The sequence below is a fragment of the Corapipo altera genome, unplaced genomic scaffold, assembly GCF_003945725.1.
Source record: "Corapipo altera isolate COAL_440 unplaced genomic scaffold, ASM394572v1 2b, whole genome shotgun sequence".
Classification (NCBI taxonomy): Eukaryota; Metazoa; Chordata; class Aves; order Passeriformes; family Pipridae; genus Corapipo; species Corapipo altera.
The window spans coordinates 26,062,314-26,087,192 of record NW_020884874.1 but is presented as its reverse complement, the minus strand read 5'-3'; the positions used below and the strand labels follow the sequence as shown (position 1 = coordinate 26,087,192).

The window sequence follows — 24,879 nt, the reverse complement described above, 5'->3', positions numbered from 1 at the left end:
CTTAAAACCTAATCTTATGAGGAAGGCAAGGCCCTGCACTGATTTGCAGTTTAGAAAATGCCTGGAAAGGGGCAGCACTCCATCTCTAGACTCTTGCAACGAATTGTTTCCAGGTTAAAGTAATTAAAAGCAAGGCCTGGTTATTTACCTCCTTTGCACGTAAAAGTCTTACTCATGGGGTTGATTGGATGAGAAAATACCAAACAAAAGTTTGTAAACCAAGGAGGGGAAGAAAGCCACCAAGTTTGTGATGGACTGATTGGGAAAGTAATGAAACATGAGAAGAACACCCACCAGCACCTTCACAAAAACTGTGTAATAGAGTAATCTTAAAAACTGTTTCAGTAATAGATAATGTCAGTACCAACAATATACATTCAACCTTAATACAAAATGAAGTAGGGACACTGAAGAAAGAAGCTTTGTGGCTATTTGGACTAGGCCCCGTGGCTGATATTCAGGCATAGTGTACAAGGAGAAATGTGCAAAAAAGGCTGAGGAAGCAGAAAACATTGGTGTACTGAAGGAAGTCTTGTGGCCTGCTGTTTAAGCTCTGTATCCAGGAAACAATTTCTTATTGGCAGGCAACAGCAGATAAACTCAGTAAAACTGAGTTACTGATTTCCTAAAAGAATCAATCTGGTGTATGCATTTTTTGCAGGGTAATCCCATAAGAAATATATAAGGCCCTATAAGCTTCAAGGTGAGATAATACTCCTGTCTCCAAAGCTGGCTATCTGCAGTTACTGCCTACCCTTATTTTCTTGTTGTGCACTGCTTTCCCTGTTTCCTTGGTGTTCACTGTCACAGCCTTGTCCACCATGGCCTAACAGCTGATCTACACCGTTAGCAAGGATCACCAGCTTTACTAAAGACAACACCAAAAATTTAGGCATGCCTGACAAAGTTTAATGATGCTACTCTCCATCCACAGGACAGCTGTCCCTGTTATGCATATCCAGTGTGATGCTTTTATAAGCTGGTAGTGCTGACAGAATGCTGGAATGAAAGGAGCAAAGTGGCACCTTTCCCCTGTGGAGATGTTGGGATTGTGGACCGTGGTACAGTGTGAAGGAGAATGCAACTTCCCAGGGGAGCACAGGGTGCTGATCTGTGGCCCTACAGGATAACTATCAGTGTGTCCACTCTTGCTCTGCGGCCAGCAAGATGTAGCTCATCCATCATGCTAGAGAGCCCATCCTCCTCCGCTGTAACACCGAGTGGGTGGGAGTTGGTGTGCGTAGGTAGTGTAGCTGATATACGGTAAACATTACCTCACGTTTTTCCTGGTCTGTAAGACCATGCTTTGAGCAGAAACAGCAGTGCTCTGTGTGTGAGCATGGGAGCAAAAGGAGGATTCGTGTTTATATTTCTCTGAGAGACATTTTACTAAGGTCTCTGGCAGTCTGGATAGATGATTGTTCTCCCACCTGAGCCTTACCACTGTCATTAACAGGCGGTGGACATCCTTGCTTGAGATTCTGACAGCTGCTGCTTTTTGTCTGCTCAGAGATGTACTCCCCTCCTGAAGGTGAACTCTCATTTGTGCTCCACCATTCCAGTGTCCTGTGAAATCTCACAGCGTGATCTGCTGGTGTATTGCCTTCTACCTTGATATATCAGAGAAGTGGTTTTTTTAATTATTTCTTAAAACTATGTACATAAAATATTCCTTACAGTCTTCTACTGAATTTGCATATAGAATTAGTCTCTTAAAAAACATGTTATACTTTCATATTTAAGAATAACATATTTTGAAATCATTGACTGTGTAATACAGGCTAATATTAAATAGGATAGCAAAATGATCTTGGAAATCAGAGATCAGAAAAGAAAATGACACAGAGTAGGTATTGAGAATTCTCACTTCAAAACAAAGTCAGTGTTTCTTCTTCACATCCTCATGCCTTGCACAGCTTTGTCTTGTAAAAGCAATGTGAACAGTATTAAAAAGAAAGTTTTGGGAGGTTTCATCGGTCTAAAAGACAACATTTAAGAAAATGTTGCCTCTGTATTTGCTGTTGCAAGCAAACTTGGTGCTTAGTCCAGTGCAAATGTTGCATGCATTTGTGTGAACTGAAATTTTAATTACTTTTCTATCTGCCTGTTGTTGGCACTGAAATAATAATTATTGATGGAACTAAAGAAAACTGGTGAGCTAAATTTGAGATGTTTATAAACATATTTAAAAATACTTAAAAAAAAAAAAAAAAGCAAGCATATGTATAGTAATTAAGTAGTACTGGAGTTCAGTGCACTTCCCGGTAGCAACACTAATCTGGTAGAAGGTCATAGAGTGCTACAGAATTTGTTTTTCATCTGGCTGAGGCACTAAATGTTACCTCAACTCATTCATTAGGGCCTTTTGTGAAAACTTTGCCCTTCATTCACTGATATCGTTGCTGTTTAGGTTCCCCAGAATGGGTGGTTTGTGTATGAGTAACAGCTGTCATTGGAGTGCAGTTTCTTATGAAAGACATTTAGCCTTTATGTATATTTCTTCCGTTGGACTCAACGAGCCATTTGATTTCCAGAAATGTTCTTCCTTTGAAGTCTCTGCAGTATATCTGAAGAGGTGACAATATAGTTGCAGAACACCCTTTCATTTGGGACTGGAGCCAAATACTGCCACCCCTTCTCCTGCAAGATCCCTTGCACACTGATCACTGAGGAACTTGCCTCCAACCTTAAAAAAAAAAAACCAAAAAAACCTCGACCAAACCCCAAAAAACCAAACAACACCACCAAAACAAAAAAAACAAACCCCCAAAAAACCAACTCTTGTTTTAGGAAGTGCGGTGCTCTGGACAGAGTCACTGCAAATCTGAATTTTAATGTTGTGGATCTTTTCCTGCACTGTTAAAATGCAACTGGTGTAAGAGCTGCTGTGTTGTGTTTTGCTAGGCATGAAGCAGTAGGAAGGGCATGGTCCAAATCTCTGTCACAGGGAGTGATAAATCAACTACCCAGGCACTGAACCTTTGGCTTGTTGGCACAGCAGAGGGAGGGACAGAAATTGCATGATCAAAGGCATCAGAAGTGGTGATTAAAGCAATCTTATTTATTGTTTTAGTTTTCTATTTCAAAACCTTTTCTTTACCCTTTTCTGCTTTCTGAGTTGGTACAAATAATCAAATTTTGTCGCTGTCAAAGTTAGCAGAAAGTTTGATGTCAGCTTTAAGGGACCAAAATTTCACCCACAGTGTTTTAAGATGGTTTGGGTGTTAATACAGCATCTGTGTATTTTATGATTCCTTGATTTGTAGGTAATAGTGTAAGTGTTAGAAGTGTTAGGTATCTTTTTTTAGTTACCTGAAGAAAATCATGCTCATTTTTACTGTGGGAAGTTTCATGTAATTACAGTAAATTTTGTACTCATTTGTCTCAAAGCTTTTTTTTTTTTCTTATAGAAAAGGGCATTTTTACTTGCAGACTAACTTTTACTTAAGACAGAAATTAACCGTATCTTTTGACTTTTAAGTTATACAGTAGTGAAATATATATTAGTATATATTTCTATACTATGTGCTTGTATATAGATGCCTAGTATATACTGGGTATTTCACCAGCTACGTGACTTCAATGTACTTAATGATAAAATATCACATGAAATCTTTTGAGGAAAGAACTTCTGTCTAAAAAAAAAAGTGTCATGGAATGACATGGATCTTCTTCTGGTTGCAGTCTTGAAACAGCCCTGCTAATTCCTCAAGTGGATAAGGAAAAGAACTACGAGAAATAATTACATATAAAGTGTGTGTCAGTGTAATCTGCTTGTGTAAACCTCTGTGTATCCAAATTAGTATAGAATACTTCTGCTCTTTTTTTTCATAGAAAATAATAGTATAGAGATGTCTCATATTGGTTTGTAGCCTAGGACACCAATGTCAGATGTGATTGTCTATATATTGTATAGACAATATATATTGTCAATATATTGTCTATATATTGTATAGAGATCTGCATATGTGCCTTTCATATGTATTATTTTCCATTAAAGAGTTGTATGAAACATGGATGGGACTAGTAGAATATTAAACAATAATGAGATAGTATGATGAGATATTTCTTCATTTTCTGGCTATTTTTAACTGGTAAAATTTACTTGGATGAAAAGCAGTTCTCTATACTGTGCATGCAGTTAAACACTCATGTGTCCTAAGGAATGTCCTAGCATTCCTTAATAAAATTAATGTTAAAATGTTATTGAGTTCATCTGGTTTCCTGGATGCAGTCTTTTGTTGCACATTGGCAAACCTGACTAAAGCACAATTATTTCTTTGCATCTGTTGATACCTTGTTGTAACCTGAATTAAGTGCTCTTCAGGACAGGAACTGAATTTCAGTGCTGTCCGTTACCTGACACAGTAGGAGCTTGTGGGAAGGGAACAGATGCTTTTGAGCATTAGAGCAGAATAACACATGGTAACGGGATGTTATGTGAATGATGCTGGGGTTAGTTCATAAAATCATAGAAAGATGGAAATGCTTGGGTTGGAAGGGACCTTTAAAGGTCACCTGCGATGAGCACAGACATCCTCAACTAGATCAAGTTGCTCAGAGCTCTGTCCAACGTGGCCTTGAATGCTTCCAGGCATGAGACATCTACCACCTCTGTGAGCAATCCAGTGTTTCAGCACTCTCATCATAAGAAATTTCTTTCTTGTATCTAGTCTGAATCTATTGTCCCTTAGGTTAAAACTGTTACCCCTTGTCCTATCTCTACAGGACCTGCTAAAAAGTCTGTTCTTATGAGACGAGAAAGCTTTGGCATGAGGCTTACTGCGACTTTTCTTCCATATGACCTGTCCCCCAGCCATCACTTGGGCATTCACCACATATTAATCTTCAGTTTTCTTGTTTTCACAGCCACTGCAGGTCCCCCCACTTTGTCCGTAGCCACCGTAGATGAACCGTGACAGGACTGAACAGTTAGTACCCAATAAAGAATATTTCCAGGTGGCAAATAACCAGCTATTCCATAGCTTGTTGCCTTGTTCATCCTTTTCTCCTCTTAGGACCCAGAAGCCATGCTGGGAGAGGGAAGCCTTTTTGGTGCTTGTTCATTCTTTCATCAGAAGCATCTGGGTTGTTTCAGGAGCTCAGCAGATTGCTGTGCTACAGCTTAGGAAATGATTGTAAGATGTCTGTGTTGGTTTATTTCCTGTGTGTCATTTCCTGTGATATTTCTACAGAATAGCCCTTTCTGTTACACAGACATAAATCACCTCTGCTATAATGTTTCCATAGAAAATGGACCAGTGCCTTACAGACACAATGAGACTGTAGTGCTGTCTACTAATGCTATTAAATATACTTAGTGGTAGATTTCTGGAAAATCAAGAGTGAATTTCTCTGGGATTAACAAAATAAAAAATGTGTGGGTATTTGTGTCTCATTTTGTGGTAAGTCTATATGTATTTCTGTCTTTTGAATTCTTTTGGAACAAGTTGAATTTTTAGCTAATGTAAATATTCTCTGGCTTTTCCAGGCTGTAATTTCTTTACTGTTGCCTTTGTCCTCACCAGAATATTTTTAATTTCTTCTTAAAATAATGTGAAATTAGATCAAAGTATTAGCAAATAGCACAGGATTGGCTGTATACCCAGTATCTCAAACTCAGTATTTATCCAGAATATGTATAGCCGATTGATTAAAGTGGTTTCAGGTTTTAAGCAAGTCAAGAAGCTATTTATGTATGTTGGAATAAAAACCGTAATGTTGAACAAAGTTTTGATTATTCATAGAAGTTGGAAATGAAAAAAATATTTGATTTCCAAGACTTTTGTAGAATCAGTAAAAAAAGATTTATAGTAAAATCCAGGAAGTGAAGGTTGGATTTCCTAAATTCTTTGGGCTTCATGGGGAAAAACAGAGAGAATGACAGTTTAAAAAAAAATTAATATATTGCAAGGCCAGAAGTGATCATGTTGATCATCTGTTTTGATTTCCTGAATAATACAGATTGTGTGACCAAAATTTTTTTTCTTTCTAAAGAAATGTTTGGTTTTAAAAAAAGCAAATAGGCTTTAATCTTTAATAGACCACTTCATGATTACTGTATTTCTGTAATTCCCCCAGATCTTGCTTTACTTCTGCTGCTGATGGTCACTGCTGGAGGCTTGTTCTCCTAAGTGGACCAGTGACCTTGACCCACTGTGTCCCCTTCCAAGTTCTTGCAGAATATGATGAACTAAGCACTATATGGTGTTTTACCAGCTGCTGCTTTTCTGCATGTATTTTAACAGACTATGCACCATGTGAAATCCTTTCCTGCTGATTAAGTGTGCAGCCTATAGGAGAAGATGCAGCAACAGTGCTTGGGATAGCTGAGCCCCGTCTACCCCTTGGCCATCATTCTACCTGGAGAAGCCCTCTTGTCCATGCATCCATCTTCTCCCTGTCTTTCCCCCTGCCTCTGACTGGGGATAATGATACCACTTCAGCACAGCACTTACGGGTTTGTAATTGAAACCCTCCGTTCATTATGATAGTATGCCCTGTGTGAGTGATTGAATGTACTTGGCCAGGCAGTAGCAGGTGTCATTCTGCAATAAACAGCCTGTTTTTTTTAACTAGTTATGATAACAGAAAATTGTAATAATTTTGCTAGACAAAGTCTTGGCATCCCCAAACGCTGTGGGGATTTTACCACCATCAATGGGATCTGGGTCAACACTCACTTACTGCTGCTTTTTCCTTCTTTCTCCTAATGCTGACAACTTTGAGGAAAATTTGCCCTCCTGGGACACAGATGGCAATCTATTTGTGTTGCTGAGTGTTGCCTCCTGCACCAAGCAGTTGGGGATATTAACAGTTCTGGTCAGAAGCACTTCATTAGTTAAGATGTTGTGAAATTTTAATACCGAGGTTATATAACTGAAAGGATTTGGAAACCTTAGTTACAGAGTCACTGCTTCTGTCTAGACCATGGAAAGAAAAGAGTGAGTGTTACACTGTGAAGTGCTAGCTTAGTTTTTGGCAAAATGTAAAATAATATTCTGAATGTTGTACAAAAAACTGTCTTTGTCGTGAAGATCAGTTCTTATATAAATGCACAACTGTGTTGTCAGCTTGTGGATGTTCCTTCCAAACACTTCTGCAAGGAGTGTATGGAAAATTTATACTGTGATTTTTCCCAGGATGATGTCTAAATCCAAAAAGGCTACTTTAAAGCAAATACATTAAAAAGTTTCAAAGCCATTAGTTTTAAGCTGTGTGTTATTTATTTGGAAATTATTTTTTTGCCTATTTCATGTAAAAAATAATCCAGCCTGATGACACTTGCAACAATAATTTTTTGTTTCATTTTGGCACATTCAGTTACTGGAGGCTTTTAGCATTATTGTAAGGGATCATAATGTAATTTTCCTCCCATGTTACCTTTTTTGTATATGTAACCTTCCTAAAGTAGCTTGGCCTTAGCTTCCTTCTACTTAGAAAGCTTTCCTTGGCATCTATACAAAGGTTTCCTCACTGAAAATCAAACTGATTTATTTCTTATGTATTCTTGATGAGGCTGGCCAACAGCTGATCCCAAATCTCTTTATACCAGCCTGAAAGAATATTCTGCTTTCCATTTTTTGTTCTCTTTTCTAAAGAGGTTTGTTTTTCCTTTTTAATTTCCTCAAATTGTCTTTTTAAAAAAATAACTGAACAAAATAGTTCTGTAAAAGTTCCAATTATATTGATAAAAGAATTATTATGTTTGATCATTTTAACAAATTAAGTAATATTTTATTTTTGTTTAAAAATTGCTGATTCATACTGTTTTGTGGCTACATCTTTTTAGTTTTAATGTCATTCCTACTTCCTTCATGCATACCTGAAAAAAATATTCTAAAAGAAAAAAATAAAACTAACAACACAAAAATGATGATTTGCACGAGGAGAAACAATATAAATGAATTGCCATTTATTTAAGGAAACTGAGCTACTCTCAAAACTCATTACTTTTTTTCATACCTGTTGCCATCATGATGTTTTATTCTGTGACTTATTTTTAGGGCATGCTTTTCAGCCAGATAGAAAAATGTGACTTTGTTTTGCTTCACAGTTGCACCAAGGTGAAAAATGCAGGATGGAGCTGTTGTTTTTCTGGTAGAGATCAAGAATGTGTCACACGTTCAGAGAAGCTTTTCACCTAAATTCAGCAACCTAATGTGCAAATGCACAGTGGGAATATTGCTAGCTAAAGTAAGGAAGATGATGGATGGATGCAGTTACAAAACCTTATGTTACTGCTTAGTTGGATGATGGGGCTTAGTTTTCCATACCCAGCTTCTACAAATCAAATCTCCTGCCTTGCACTTTCAAGAAGGAGAGCTGGGTTTTTGGACCTTGTGCTGCTATAGAGGTTCCATATGAAAACACATTCAGACATTTTTGGTTAAGGTAATAGAGCATTTGGAGACAGGCTGTGCGATATTGGGTGCATCAGGGAGCAGCAGTGGTCCAGGGTGGGGTTCCTGTTGGCAACTGCAGCTGCTGCCAGGATCTGCTTGGGTCACCAGATAGCAGCCAGGAGCCATTAGAGCATCTGCAGGAAAGGGAGCCCCCTGGTTTGCCCATCTGATGCTGGCATCCACTGGAGCACCTATTGGAGAGGGTGGTGGGAAGATAACCCTCTCTGAAAGGTGGGGTGCCCAAATACATGATGAATTGTCTTTTGAGTGAGCTGTTCTTAATGTCCTTAGAAAGGGACTTAACTGTGGCCTTCTCCCAAGTTCAAGTCTTTGAAGTGATTGCAGAAGGGTCTGGTGCAAGGGGTGCAGACAGGGCCAGGCAGGCAGCACCTTGCTCTGCTCTTCTGTGTGACACAGTTGCAGGATGGTTTGCATCACCTCTGCAGTCCCTCTGCTCCTCTCAGCTGGTGGTTAGGACATGTTTGTACTTGTCCTCTCTATTTTCAGGGCAACAAAAACCCATCAACTTGAGTGTCACAAGTATATTTAGCCTAGGAGACTTTCTGAATGGCAGAGGCAGATAGCTAAAATAACTTTATGTTGAAGGGGAAAGCTGATATTGATTTATTGTCTGATTTCAGAGCATCAGTGTTGTCTCCATAGTAAAGAGTTTATATTCACTGCTGTATTTTGTTTTCTTTAATAAACTGTTACAGTGGAAGAAAAGCTAGCTGTTTGAAGATTGCTCCAGTGTAGTTCTGATGCCATGGCACAGGTGGAATAAATAAATGTAACAGAAATCGATGCTTGTGCTAGCAGGGGTGGGCAGAGGAACTTGGAAGTCCAAGTATGTGAGTGGGAGAAAGCCCACATAAACCTGCAGGATGACAACATGGCCATCTGTCTGTCTCACAGGCATGGACTTGGGCATCCTCAGTTCTCCCTTGTATGAGAAATTGGTAGCAGACATCTGTAGCATACAGTGTTACCCATATCCTAAGGGGCCAGGTCGCAAAAGCTGTGTGAGTGATGCAGTGAGATAAGGGTGTGGGGAGAGCTAGACGGGTGCTTTGGCTAGGGCTGTGTGACAGAGGAGCTCCCCTTCATCTAACCCTGCTCCCTGCCCATCTTCCTGAGCAGCCAGCTTCAAAACAGTGCCCACAGCAGAAAGCTACTCCAGATGAACCAAGTGGGGCATGACCTGACCTGCCATGGTGCCTTGTGGATAACTGGATGGGTTTTGAGGACTCATTATTGGGCTGTAGTCAGAGAAGGAACAGGGAGCAGAAGAGCTTACAGGGACTGGGGTAAGCAGCCTTGAGTTGAAGAAGGGATACTTCTGTGTAAGGGGGAATGGGGGTGGAGTTGTTTAGCAGATAAAATTTGTGGTGCTGATGTGAGAATAAGGGAAGATGGGAAGAGGAGAGGTGATGGAGAAGAACAGCTAGAAAAAGAATACAGGAAGCACAGGAAAGAAAATCAATATGTAATGTAGTTTGTGTTTTTAATTACTTGGTGAGCAAAAAGGCAACTGTGAGATTTGTCTCTTAACGAGAGACAGCTCTTGTATGTAATTTGGACAGCTCGACAGCACCCTCTCGTTGCTCAGGTTGTAACCTACCTACCTGAATTGCTACACCAGGTTATGTCCATGAAGTGTAGAAATTATTTGAATTTTCAATTAGGCTTTTCCTTACAGAGAGGTAGCTTTTTTGTAGTAATGCCTGTATGTGCAGATGTTTCTTATCTTCTTGGAAAAGGAAGTAGGAGAGTTATTTCAAGGCAGACAGGATATTCCTAGCTAGTGCTCTTCTTTTTTTCAATTACTGCAAGATGTGCAACTGAAGAGTAAGGGCTTATTTCCAGAAAAACTAGCAGTTGAAAGTGTCAATGAGTATGCTACTGGGATTAAAAAAACCCAACAAACAAAACAACCAAACAAACCAAAAATCCCCCAAAACAAACCTGAAACAACCATGTAGAATAGATTTTATTTTGAATTTTCATAGCAAGAGCAAGAGAGGAGGCATGCATATGTTCTGTCTGCAAGATTGCTCAGAAGAGAACATCTAGTATGAGCACCCAGATATCTCTGAAGCTTATTTAAAATGGGATGAGTTAATCTCTAAATTGCCTGAGTCATTCCACTAACTGTAGCATGAACTTGGAGTACTAGCTAATGTACCAAATTTTCTCTGATTAGAGAAGATGAATCCCACCCCTCCTTGCTTGTTAGTGGAGGTGCCCAGTGCAGAAGAGCCGTTCAGCAGGCATCCAGGCAGCACTTTGGCAAGGTTTGGGTTGAGTGGCAGAGCTGCTGTCTCTGAGTAGGAGTGAATGCTGGCTCTCATGCACCATTTAGTTGTTGCACAGATGGAGTTAAAATGGCATCTCAGGCTGACTTCTCCATTGTTGTTTATGGCTTGTAGTGGTTTCAGGAAACACTGCAATACTAATGTTGTTGAGATTCTTGGATGGTGCCATTTCCGTCACTTCGTAAGCCATTGTTCTGGTGTGTGAAGGGCTGCAGAGCATTTGTCTGAAACAGGGACAGCATACAAATGTTTGTTCTAAGGTGTACTGGTTTTGGTTTTTTTCTCCTAAAAAAAAAGCTTGAATTTTCTTATTATGTTTTTGCTTTGTGATCTGTCACTCTGTGCTTCTCATAGGGGTTAACCAGTAGAGTTTAATGAAAACTTTTGGTTTAACACAGGTTTTTTTTTTCTTTATCCAGTTTGAAAATTTCTAAGGTGTAGTCTTCCAATGAGTTTTTTTTCTTTTTGCAGACCACAGCAGCTTGTTGACGTATTAGCTGAAAACATAAGTCTGCACATAGTGGCAAGAACCTGATGATTAGGACTGATCCAGGAGGTTCACACGTTTGTGGTGGACTCAGAAGGGGAAATCTCTCCCTTTTTCATGTGCAGAAAACTCATCTAGTATTACTATGCATATCCATCCTGCAAGTTATTCTCAGGAGTAAAACAATTATCAACATTCACAGTGACAGCAAAAACCTTCCCCTAGCATTCTTGTGAAGTTGTGAATCACACTTTTGCTGATACACCTCTTGATGGACTACATGAACTATGCAGTTAGACCTATTTGGGATGAATTACAGTATGAATGTGAACACTGTGCATTATAATATGAATTATCTCTGATTTGCAGAATATGTTATGTCTATTGAGCTAATGCTGCTCATAGAGAAGGGCTTACCTACTGTATTCAGAAGAAAGGGTCTTGTCCAGTTATGTGGCTGGCCTTGTTTAGAGCTGCTTGTTAATTAAACTGTTTTAACAACCCCTCCCAGATAGATTAAGTAATATTCAGTTCAATTTGCTGTTGGAGAAGCTAAGTGTAATCAGAAGTGCAAAACAGTGGTATTGAATCTGGTGTTTGAGGGCAGGAGCTGCTTCCTGCATAGGCAGGATTTTGAGAAAGTCTTTGTTGTTTCATTTGCGTTTTCCACTTCTGTAACTGCGGTGTATCAAATAATTTAAGTCCTTTAAAGTGAAATGAATCTAAACCCAGAATTTAGGTGGTTGTTGTAGGACACTGATGTTTTCTCATTCGCCTGTACAGAAGCAGTGGTGTACAAGGCAGCCTCTGCTGCCTGCTGGAGCTGCGTATTTGAGCAGGCACGCCGGAACTGGATTCTTTGGAAACTGGCAAGGACATCATGAGTCTGAATAAATGCTGTGGCTTTATAGTTTACTTCTGTGAAAGACTGATCAAAGCAATAGCTTTAACTGTTGTAGTACGTGCCTGCTTCTCTCCTGACCTCGTAAGATACTAGAGCAGGATTAAATGATATAGTTATGGTGCTCAGAGTCACAATATCTGGTTGGTAGGGGCTGTGAATCTCCTGCTCTTGTTTTTCACAGACTGACTGTTTTCTCCTGAAGTTCCCAAGGCATTTTTGTGCAGTGTGGAGGGAAGCCTGGGTCACCCTCAGGGTGCAGAAGTGCTGGAGGGGTAGCGGGGTGTAGAGGAGCGGTTTTGGCCACAGAGTGATCTTACAGGCCTCTCCCTCGCATTTTGCCACAGTCAGGAGTTGGACATCTGCTCCTGTGGCCATGTTGCTTTTCGGCCCAGCCTGGGGAGGTCTGCACTGCAGCACCAGCTTCTGATTTCCTTTCCAAAAGCCAGCTCTTACATTCAGGTATCCATATAAAAGTGTCTGTGACTGTACCCAGTGTTTGGCTGGTGACCATCCTTGGCTCAGAGGTTGCTGTCTGCTGTCTGGGCGTGGCTTGCTTGTGTAGTTCCCTGTTCCTAGAATTGGCCTGGGCTGGCTCCTCTTTACTGGGGACCATGCTTCTCCTGCTGTGGGGCTGTTCAATTAAACTGCAGAGGAACAGAGAGGAGGAGGAGTGGGGAACAACATGAGACATTTGTTAGAGACATCTAAGTTTTGATGGAAACTGGAATTGAATGCACTTAATTAAGGGATGGACAAAAAGGTACAGTTTTATTCTTAGTAGTGTATCTTGTGATGATGCTGTCACAGACTCATTGTGCAAGAAGTGAGCATGTAGCAGGAGGAGTTCAGCTGTGTGGTCCTGTGGGCAGCATGTGAGCACTGTGTCAGTTGCAGGGCATGTGCCACCAAGGTCTTGAGGTGCAACTGATTCTGTGTGCCCTTCCCTGCTGGGTCCTTGCAGGCAATGAGCAAGGTGCTGTTTCCCTGCCTTGTACCTACGCAGAAGTCAGCTTCAGGCAGCGTGTTGTTCTAGCCCCACTTACGCGGAAGAACTCTGAGTCATGTTGAACTATTTCTTCTTAATATCCTTGGATTAGGTAATTCCACCACCTTCGCTGCTCAGCACAAGGCTTGACCGGGTCGGCTGCATCTCACACCAGCCAGGGAAAATTGCAATTTCCCCCCCAGTGCAGAATGTGCTGTTTTCTTTCATATATTATTTGCACTTCACAAATATTTCTCCTGCTCCACACCATGCAAAACAATGCTATTTTGTTGTCATGCTTTCTTCTGTCTTGGTCAAATGTTTGTGTTTAAGACTTGATTAGTTAAAGCACTCAGGCAAAATTAACTGAAGTATAGCCTGCCTTTTCCAAGGGCAAATCAAGTCATGAGGCAGTTTGAGTGGAACCAGTGTTTATCTTGCTCGCAAATGAAGGATCAGATTAATATTCTGGACACTGTTATTGTTTTCTTTTCTTTTAGTGGTCTTGAGTGCACCAAATGCCTTAATATGCAGAAGGCATCATCAAAAGCTAGCCTGACAAACAGCCTGAGATGCTGCTTTCAGCATTTACTTGTTCTTACTGCCTTTTTAGTAGATCAGTTGAGTAATTTCAGCAACAAGTTTCCAGAAGATTGTGGATCACCCTTAGACACCTGTTGTATATATTTAAGGACTGTTTTCCCTCTGCTTCTCATCTGGCAGCTGGGAATGTGTTTTGCCTCTGATTAACTCTGCAATCTGGCTGTTTAAAGGAAGACATCTAACAATGGTAGGGTTACCTCTGCTATCATGGCTATTCATTAGCTCTCAGCAGCACTAATTGTTCTCTTTTAGCATTTTGTGGTGGGTAACATTACCCATCAGCCCGATTTGCCTTAGAGCAGGGTGCCTCAGTTGCTTCCCTCCTGAGGACTTCAGCAGGACAAGAACCAACACCTCCATGAGGTGGGGAGGAGGGGTATCTGCAGGATAGGCGTGAGCGGATTTTGTCCTTGCAAAGACTGTGACAGGGCTTCAGGTGAAGGCTGTGTAGCATTGTGCCTACATGCTCCCCTTCAGGCTTCCTGGGATTTTCTCAGCCCATCAGGACAGTCCCCAGGCTCCTGGGTGATCAGAGAAGGCCACGTTACCTCTGGTAGGAAATTGGTAGTGTGTGGCATTTAAAATAACAAAATGAGGATTGCAATGGGGCAAATCAATCTGGAAACTGTCCTGGCTATAGATGTGATCCTACGTCTCTGTTGCCTACAAAATATACGTTGTCCTTTTCTCTCCCTTTTTTCAAGTCAAAGTAACAGACTACATTTTTGTCCCAACAATTTATTTCAACCTGTAGAAAAATGGAGATCCCTAGCTTTTTTTTCTCCATCTAAGAATCCAGCAGAACAGAGGATTTGGTGAGACTGGTCATGAAAGTACTGAAACAAGCTGTGTGTTTACCTGCATACATCTGCAGAGCTTTCTGGGCTTGGTCCCTGTTGCAGGCTCAATAGTTGTGGTGTCATGGATTATATATAAATAGCCCTGGACAGAGGTTTGATTAGGGGTCTGCTACCTCAGGTCCCTGCCAGCCCCTGGGGATGCAGCTGACAGTGCTGCTTGGTCTCAGGGTGACACAGCTGTGCTCTCTGCCACCAGAGTCTCAGGGCTTTGCTCCTGGGATGAACCCTGAGAAAGGGAGAACCACCTGGGGCTGGTCAGTCAGACCCTTAAAAACTCAGGGGGTGGTCTAGGCTGTAAATTCTACTTAATAAACACTCTGCTTTACTGGTGGAACAACACGCAAGACCTTTAAAAATCTTTATTTGCCATCCCAATTATACTACAAGTCAGAGTCACCTTTTCGCTTTTATTTTTTTCTCTTTCATCCTCAGATTATTCCTGCAAACAAAGAGGAAATAATTCTGACAATCATTTGTTGAAGGTAGCTAATAAAACAATGGAAGGATGTAGGCTGAGGCATAAATGGGATATTGTGACAGATGTAGATGATTATTAACCAGCCAATGTTTCCGCAAAGGATTCTAATCATAAACACAGCATGGAGTGAATCTGGGTGTATTAATAGCAAAGGTTTTATAGAAATTCTGAATGTGGGCTTTTTCTTTAACATCCTATTTCCTGCTTTAATTGATAGAGTGTGAAGCTTTCATAGAAATAATTTAGAAAACATTATTTTGCATCTCTGACATTAAGTACATGGTACAGGCCAGGAACAACATGTTGTGGAAGGATTTCTTGAAAAGGACAATTACAGTGGTGCTTTTTTAGAGTTGTGACTAGTGACAAATGCTAAACTTGGTGATATAAGAAAGCCAAGTGGCTGTGGTAGAGGAGTATCTATTTGTGCCTATATGTGACTTTGTAAGAAAAGAGGAAGATATTATCAGAGAGAGATCATTATGCTGCAAAACTTGTGGACTATGCTTCCAATTTATCCCTGGCTTTCTGTCAAATGTCCTCTTACTCACTTTCAGTCTCATATTGTCCTGTGTTATGTTTTGGGAAATAAAATGCTAAGTTTGTACTGTAATCACTGGGTCAGGGTTGAAATACTCTAAATGTGCACCTTTCTTTCTGGGGATCTGCTACAGCTTTGGCCCATCACTCTCCTTTTCTGAATTTCTAAGGGGAAAATAAAAAGGTTAAACAGAAATTACCCAAACAGAGCAATGAAAACTCTATTTAACATCTTATATTTCAGCTCTGCAAATATTGAGTCCTGATACCATTTCCAAGCATCAACAGTTTGTTTGTCTTATAGCAGCTGATGTTTTTGAAGTGTAGAGTGGTTTCTTTCAGTGGGGTAGAAAATTCTGAGGAAAGGAAATATCGTTATACTGTTATAATACATTAAAAAGACAGTATGATTGTCAATGCATGTGTTGTTTTTATAATAATTTGTATTCTGCCAGTATCAGCCAATATATTTCAGACATTTTGTGACAGGAAGGGACCCACCTTAGAATTTGAAAATAAGGGAAAATAGCAGAAGTTTAATCAAAAGATGTGGACAGGAACCAGTTTCTCCACTGGTCATCCCCAGCACTCCAGGAACATGGTATAAACTGTAAAGCGAAAGGGGACCTGCAGTATCAAACTCTCAGCGGTTCCTCTTGCTGCTAAGTTTGTTTTCTGCAGGAACGCTGATGAGTCCACAGCAAAGTATGGTAGTAACTGTGTAGGGTCTCTCAGCTTCAGAGCTTGTTTTTAATTTCTTCTTTCCCTCCCCCCCTACAAAGTTGTTGCTCTGCTAAAAAAATTTAAATTAAGCAGTCTGTGCAAAGTGAAATCATTCAATTATTGGCACTTTTGGTCTTTCCTTTGAATAAACAGAGCCTTCCTGACAGCAGGGCAGTTCCTCAGGAATTCCTTTATGGTGAATTAGGCAGGACAGTGATGAATAACTGGGAGCAAAGGAGAGTCTGAGCAGCGAACCAAATTAATTACCGAAGTCCTCAACTAACTACTTTAGGGAAATTTTGGATGGGACCGATATCCTCTAAGGCATAGGTGGAGACTAATCTCACCCCAGGGACGTGCTCTTGTTAATGGTCTGTCCTGTTATCTGCTATGCCTGTGCGCAGCTTAGGAGGGTCAGAGCTGCATAATGAATTAAGGGTTTGCAAGAAAGACCAGGAGCTGGTGTCTTTGTACAGTCATGCTCATGGACCCTTGGTGCACATGGGATGGTGGTGACAGGACATTACTGTGACACACCATGCAGCTCCATGTCACCATCCATCTGCCTCTTCACCCTCTCCTTCCATGTGAATGTGCTTCTACCAGGCAACTGGTCTTGCTGCTGGTTTGACATGAGGGCCTTCCCTCTTGGCACATCTGTGATGGTTCCAGCAGGCTCCAGCTTTGACACACAGCCATTCCCCATCCAGGTGCTCAAGGGGTCCAGGAGCTGGAGAGTCCAGTCCAGCCTGCCCATGCCCTCACTTATTCCTGTGCCCCAGCGCAGAGTATGCACCTACCAGAGGAGCACAGCAACACTGTTTCACCATCCTGCTGTGCTTTGGCGGGAGGTTAAAGCTGCTGTAAAGAAATGTAGAAAGACCCTTTACCAATATTTTCTATCTGCAGCAAAATTGTAACCTGGCATATCTTGTTATAGGAGAGAACAAAGCATCATAGCACGGACTGGTTTTAAGTGCACTTTTAAGGTAACAGCCTAAGATGCTCTCTACTATTTTGAGAGACTTGTCATTCCCAGCAGTCCTTTCTTTTAGTTTTTTCCTTTAACTCATTCTGGCTACTGAGGCTATCACTGTAACAGCAGGGCATCAAACCAGTCTGTGGGAGTGTAGAGCATGATCTTCTCCCAGTGTATCCGATACGAAAACTAGCAGTGCTGTCTGATCACTAACTTGAAAGGCTAAGGTGAATCGAAGGTTGTTTATTACACGTGGGTTTTTTTTCTTCCACTGTCCTTTCATCTATTCTGAATGATCTTCTCAAGATTCATTTAAAGAATGACCCATTGTTATCCATCTGGTTGTGTTTGAAGAGGCCCTGCATTTAATATTGAGCACTGCTCCTTGGTGAATACATGAAGATAGAGTGAAGAAATGGGATGTGGGACTCAGAATGAGAGCAGGAGGGAGTGATGATTTCAGCCATTCCTGTTTGCACTGCCAGCTTACTGTGCTGCTAAAAAGCTACTTCAGCACTGTCTGGTATTTTCAGAGTTAAGTTTATGATGAAATATGCAACTTCTCTTGGAAACTATACAGACTTACTCTGAAATAAGCTTTGAAATGGATTTGAAAGCATCCTCACTGTTGCTTTCCAAAGAGCATAGACTTGGATGGGTGCATCTTAGTTTCTCCCTACTAGAGCAGAGCAGCAGTGGAAGTGGCAGTGGTCAGGCTGGGGAGGTTTCCAGGCAGTGGAAGCAACCCCTTGTTCCTTACCTTTCCTCTGAAAGAAAAAAATTCAAAGGGTGTCAAGCTTCGAGGGTAACTAGAGCTCACAAGCTTTAATCAAATCTGCACCTCAGAGGCCCTATATAGTACAGAAATTCAGTGCCTGCTGGTGAATAATTCTGGGTTTTGATTATTTATTTATTTATTAGATTTTTTATTTTATTTTAAACAGAGTGTTCTGAGGGAAAGAGGAGGAACAGCAGGCAGAAGATACACATGACAGCAGTTTCTCTGTTCCTAAGTTCACTGGTAGCAGACTGGCATGCACCATGTGGATTTGCTCTTGATTTTCAGCTTTTTGCAGTGGCAAGTCTCAATTTATCCAGCAAATTTCTGAAAGAGTAAATTTTTTTCTTGGTGGAAAGAGGAAGGGAAAGTTGAAAGAAGCTGTATTTCATTATCTTGGATATATTGGACAGAAGTGAGTTGTGACACTGGCCTCTCCTGCTTCTGGGATTAAGTTCTCAGAAATATTCTCTGGGACAATATACTCCCCTCCAGTAAATATTTAACTAGCTGCATCTTCATCAGAATTAAACGAGGAACTATCCTGCTGTAGATGGCACACACTTATTTTGGAATCTGTGCTTGTTGTTCATTCAGATTGTGCAGAAATGGTAGATAAAGTGTGGAGAGATGGGAAAAGGGGAAAGGCTGGGTGGGAAATAAGGTTCATAGACTGTCCAAATCCATTTTTTTTTTCTTGTCATGCAGAAAGCCTGATGTAGATTTGCAGGTTGCCTGGTACAGAGGTACACACGGAATAGTTTGTCACATGCTAAATTTTGTATTCAGTTTCTTTGCTTCTTAGCACTATTTGTTGGAGAAGTTTATGGACAGAGCATGGGAAGCTTGGCTGGGCTCTGGCCAAGGAATTGCAGCTGGTCTCCTAATTAAAGAAAAAGAAGATGATATACAGGCCTGCGGGGATCTGTTAGACACAGATTTATTGAGCAGGATGGAGAGGAACTTAAAGCTATTGCCTCCTCTCAGTCACCCACACCCCATGTGCACAAGCTCTGAGTTTCCTGATGCTTTTGCAGCCTTGCAAAAATCATCTGGAGCACCCTTATCATTTCCATTCTCCCTGGTTCCTGCCCAGTTTGCAGCTCGTCCAAGTTCCACTTAATGGCTGCATAATGCAGAAATAACATGTAAGATAAATTTATGCATATCAAAGTAAGGGATTCTGCAGGCGAGGACTTGTTAAGTGATAGTCCAATTACCTTTACTGTCTCCTGGTCCTCTTCAGACATCAGTAAGGAAACCCACATCAAGATTACCATTGTTGAGAACAAGAAGAACCCGTGTGTGCTGGCTGCTGCAGCACCAGTTAGTTGGAATAGTTAGAAAGAAAAAAAAACAAACAAACAGAACAAAACAACAAAAAACCCACAACCAAATGTTTTTCAAAAGTGAAATTTGTTGACTTAGACTGACTTCTGCAATGTTTGGGACATTGCTTGGAGAGAATGAGGAAGAGGGACCAGTTCATCCTGGTAGATTCTGCACTCTTCTCTTGAAGGATTTTCATGCAACTTCCCAAACAAAGTTGAAAAAACTTGCTTGTCATTACTTTGTGCAGTTCTAGGCTTTAGCTAATGTCCCTTGGACTTCTCATTGCCTTTGCTCTCCCTGCATAATCCAGTCTTTCCACAGGGACTCAGGCAGAGTTACACAGAGAGGGCACAGGTTTTGTACCAGTTACCTAATAATCTTGCAACTCTGGGCACACGGTTTCTCCCAGGCTAATCTGAAGAAAATTCAAAGGTGGAAGTGAAATCCTGGCTTTGCAGGAAGTGACCTCATGCTAATTTTGGTCTAGCTGGGATTTCACCTTTAGGAATGTAAAATAAAATAAAGTAAAAAAATTCTTTTTGAAGGGAGTAAGCGTCAGTTAAGCCTTAATCACTAGTTCAAGGTACAGGACATCAGTGGGATAAAGATGTGTTAAAAGTTAAACTTGTGCTTGAAATGCTTTTCTGAGATTTTTCACAAATAGAAGCCTGAGTGCTCCAGTTGTGTACTCTGGCTGCAGTATTCAGCAGTGTATGCACCACCCTAACACATGTTTTTCAAAGCTGGGAGAACTATTGCACATTGTGTCATTTTTTTATTTCATGACACTGTTGATGCAAACCAGGACAGGATGCTGTCTGGGATCACAATATATCACTTATTTCTATTTTTTTTGGTCTCTTCTCCTTGCTTGCTGGAAGGAAAAAAACATTAAAGCAAAAAAGGAAGAACATACTTTGAAATACAAGTGGATAAATGCTTTCCTTTTGTGAGAAACTGTATACATTTTCTTTAGTCTTCTATATAATGTAACTCTTGAAGAAAAAAAAAATCGAAAGTAGTGTTAAAAATTGTTTTATAGCTACTGTTTCCTTTTTGACTTTGCTGCCTGACTGTGATTACAGGAGAAGCTGATCAAGAGATCTCAAGAGTTGCGGCTTCCTGGGATTGTCTGTCAGAGGAATGAAGAGCGAAAGAATAACTTTCCGTCATGAAGTATGTGCCAGTATATTTTCAAGTGTCCTTAAAAGACTTTTCCTTGGACATAATCAAGTGGATTCAAGGACCCAAGAGGGCAGACCAACAAACAGATATCAGTCCTTAAGCGGTCTGTTTTTTTTTTTCTTAAAGTCAGCAGTTGATCTCAGTAACATTTCCTGTGTGAAATACTGGCATGCCTTTTGGTGCTGGTTTGCAATTTGGATTGTTTACATTAGGAAGCAAAGTGACCTTTAGAATGAAGTATTTCTTTGAGGAAACATTGTTCCTTTATGGTGAATATATAAAGTCCTCCCTTCAGCAAGCAGCTGGAATCCAGCAGCAGGAGGCAGTAGGATTGATCTTCTGCTTTTCCTTAACACCCCAATCTGCTTTTCAACTATCAGTGTACTGAAACAGCACTGCCTTGATTTATCTCAAGGCCAGGACAAAAGCATTTCCCTCAATGACCTTGAATTTCTTCAGACTCCTCCATCTGCTGGTTTGATGTTTCGGGCTTGATGAGCCTGAAACATTGTCTTCCCAGCAAATGCAGAGCCCAGCTGCTGACTGGCCTCGCTTACAGTCTCTATTTGCAGACCTTGCAGCTCAAATGCTTTGCTCCAAAAGCTATACATGGATGAAGGGCAATTATGCTCAGCAATTTTGGTTAATTTTTACTTGGAATAATAATATTTTTATTTCCTTAGTTCTGGCAGGTTCATTGTTGTGTAAATGCTGGTGTACATGCTTGACTGTAAATGGAATTGGTACCTAGGGTTTTAAGATGGAGCCCTTGAATGTTCTTTTCTCTACTGCTATGGAATCTCATCTGTAGTTTAGTGGTTAGCTTCATTGTGAAAATTTTTTTCATCTAGAAAGTTAATTTGCAAGTAACAGTGCCACAAATTTATTACATCCCTTGCTGTATGAAAAGATATAAAGGGACTGTACCCTGCCCTTGGGGGGCTTGTGTGCAGTCTTTCCTTCTCTTTTCAAAATTGGGTTTATTCTGGTCTGGAGCAATGACAAAAATAAGTGTTAGTCTTCTTTTCAGGTGGATATAAGATTGTTCAGAGTTAAATGGCATTGCATATAACTGCTCTGTGAGAGGAACAGCCTTGGAAAAGGAGAGTTTTGGAGTTGCCTCCTTGTACCATGCCCGTGCAAAGAGGCCCTCATCTGAGTGCGGCTATTGTATGAGCACGAAACAGTAAATGGCGTTTGGTCTGATTCTTATTATGCATTCTCATTACCTTCATGTGTGGCCTGGGAGGGAAGTGGGAAGGGAGGGCAGAGGAAACAAACCCACTTACCTCCCTGGTGGTAAACCAGAGTTTTAAATGTGAACTGATTTAGGATAGGACAAAAACAGACCAGTGTCCGGTGTGTCTGACTGCAGGCTTTTTCTGTGTCCAAAATCCTGTACATTTGTGGAAACTGGGCTTCATCAGCATGGGAGGGTTTAGAGTGATTTGTGCTGCCATGCTAAGGGTCACTTATGTATGGTAGTAGTGAGTGTGTTAAGCTAAGTTTGTACTGGGTACAAATTATCCTCCTAGAGCTGGGTTGGTTCTCCATGGTTAGTTACCATGCAAAATTTTGTTTTGCAACTGAGAAGCTGTCATCATAGTTGTCTTTTGTTTGTTTGTTTGTTTGTTTGTTTTTGGCATATCAGTAAGTTACATTATAAGGAATCATTCCTATTTAAACATTTGACCTAATTTTAGCAAATTGTTAATTTGGCACTTTTGTGTATGCATCTACATCTGACGTTTTCATGGCTTCCTAATCTGTTAGCTGAGTCAAGTTCTGGTGGGGTTTTTTTGTGTTTTTTTGTTGTTTTGTTGTTTTTTTTTTTTTTGAGATTTGAGTTATATATAAAATGGATAAACGATATATTCATTTTATTTTGTTGGCCAGAATGCCTTTAATGTGGTGGCTAAAAGAGGGGAACAGAGAAAGTTTAAATAAGTTTGTAGTTATTTAACTGAGCTGGCAGAAGTTAGTTCAAAAGATACGTGGAAGTGTGGTTCTGTTACCCTCCTTCCTAGCCCCTTCCATGCCACCTAATCAGGCTGCTGGCTGTGGGGAGAGAAGCCAGAAATCTGCAGAGCCCTAGCGTTCCAGTCCCACTATACATAGACACTAGGAGAAGTCCTAGCCTCCAACCCCTTATGAAAAGACAAATTATAAGAATGGAGACAACTAAATGATACCTGGAAGCCACATGATGTTGGCCAAAGAGGAATTTATTGTGGAAGAAAAGGAGCAAGTGATGAGTGATGAGTATTTGATGAGTATTTGAGGACAGAGCTGAGTAAAAAGGTTAAAATTTGCTAGGCAGAAGATGTTTTTAAAGTAAATAAAAAGGAGACACACTAAGATATGTGGTCTGAACACCAGAGGTGTTGTTTTTTGGATTTTTTAGTAATGTAATCTTGGCAAAATTGTCTTAAGTGCTCTAGAGTTCCTCTGCCCGACACTCTACAAATGTTTGTTGAAAACTTAATGAACACTGAGCAGTCCATGAATTTTGTCCAGGTCTTGACAACAATTTTATGGATTGATTAATGACCTGTGTTACTGTAGATGCAGGTTTCCTCTTCCATCTGCTAGTGGTGTAAGTAAAACTTGCAGATATGGCTTTTGCAAAACAAAAAATTAACAAACCAAAACAAAAACCAAACTACCCCCAAACCCAGAGATGCCTCCTTTTAAGGAACAGCTTCAGAAGGGAAAGCAAAATGGAGAACTTTCTTCCCAAAAGCTGAAGAAGGAAGAATATGTAAGTTATAGGATCTATAGAGTAATGTCTTGTGGCCCTTAAGTGCTACTTTTCTTGAGTGCTTAAAGCAGGAAAAAGCAGAGTAGATGCCTCCCAGTGAACCAGCAGAGGAAGGAGAGCTGTGCTACTTATTTTAACTCTTGGTCAGGCAAATAGGATTAGCTATGGGGGGTTAAAATGATCAGATCTGAATTTTACTTTAATGTAAGTAGGACCATATGTCTTTGGGGAACCCCATCTGGTTTCAGGCATTTTTAGTGGGAAAATGAGACAATTTCGATACTTTTGTCATCTGTTGTGGGGTTTTCTGGGATGAGTTGGGGGTTGCCACAATTTCAATTTGTTCAGTTCATGAAGATCATGCTGAATTAATATTCTGTGATTGAAATGTTTTGTTTTCCCACTTGTCAGCTTTACACTGTCTTTTCTAAGGGGACAGAGTCAGCTTGAAAATAGAATGTTCTAGCAAAGACAAAGGAGACCTTTTAGTCCATCTCTTCACTTAGCCTTCATTGTCTTCAGAAAAATCTGGTGTGACTGTCTTTTTGGAAGGAAATAGGTGTGGTGGTGGTAAATAATGTAGCCAACTTACATAAGTCATGAAATCTTCCATGTGTTCTTGAAACACATTTCTCAGTTCCCCTGTGTTCCAGGGTTGCTTCATCTAATCTACAGAGAAAGCGGAGAAACAGATGAAACTATATGAAATAGCTGAATGAAACTCAGCAAAACAGCTTGGTTGTCCTTTTCTCCAGAATTTCCTTTGCTTCAGAATAATTGCATAGATTTAATTGAAGTTACTCCTGATGTAAAGATGACAATCTGGCATTGTTATGGTTGTCCATCCTGCAGGTAGACTTGTAGATTTTAACAGCCAATTTGCTTTAAAATACAACAAAATTTTAGTTTTTTTAAGAATAACATAATATTCATTTAAAATGAAAATCTTACATATGACCTCATGGTTTAGACTTAGCAAACATGAATTCATGAACTTTGCATTTAGTTTTTCTGAGAAGAGGTTTATCTTTTTGCTGTCTTAGCCCTCCATTCTGCTGTTGACCTGAAGCCTGCAGGATAAAGTTACTGTTTCATCTCTCACCTCATTTGGATCCTAAATGGCTACATCACCTCATAGAGTACAAAATAGCCATATAAAACACAAAAAACAATACTGAGACTTGTATTATAAGGGAAAGTGAAAGGACCTGGTGCTTCTAGTCCCCAGGGATGGGAGAGGAAAAAGCAATACAATGGCTGAGCAGTACAAGCCAAGCACAGGAAGAAAGTTGCTGTTTATTGGCTTCTGAAGAGTACCTACATAAAGCTTGATGTAGTATGAAAAATGCAATAATACAGAAAGAAAGGAAAAATTAATAGTTCTAAATACAAATCTGTGCAAAGCAGAAAAGCCACACAGTGCTTTTCTCCAGGGAAATTGCATTTCCTGGTTAGTAAATGGTACTTTAAGGGTCATCAGAAATTCTGTTTCACAGAGTAATGACACAGTGTGTGTTTCTTAGTCCATGTTGTACACTTGCCAG

The 24,879-nt window shown here is 40.4% G+C and overlaps 1 protein-coding gene across 6 annotated transcripts in view; it reads left to right on the top strand.

Moving 5' to 3' along the window:
• TIAM2 (T cell lymphoma invasion and metastasis 2) overlaps positions 1–24,879 on the top strand; it is a 188,006-nt gene that overhangs the window by 50,347 nt on the left and 112,780 nt on the right. For 5 of the 6 annotated variants that reach the window (XM_027631056.1, XM_027631097.1, XM_027631031.1 and 2 more), the window contains exon 3: positions 20,475–20,565. The exons of the other annotated variant lie outside the window; for it this stretch is intronic. The gene's annotated coding sequence lies outside the window, so the exon portion shown is untranslated. The remainder of the gene's footprint in view (positions 1–20,474; positions 20,566–24,879) is intronic. 6 annotated transcript variants of the gene reach the window in all.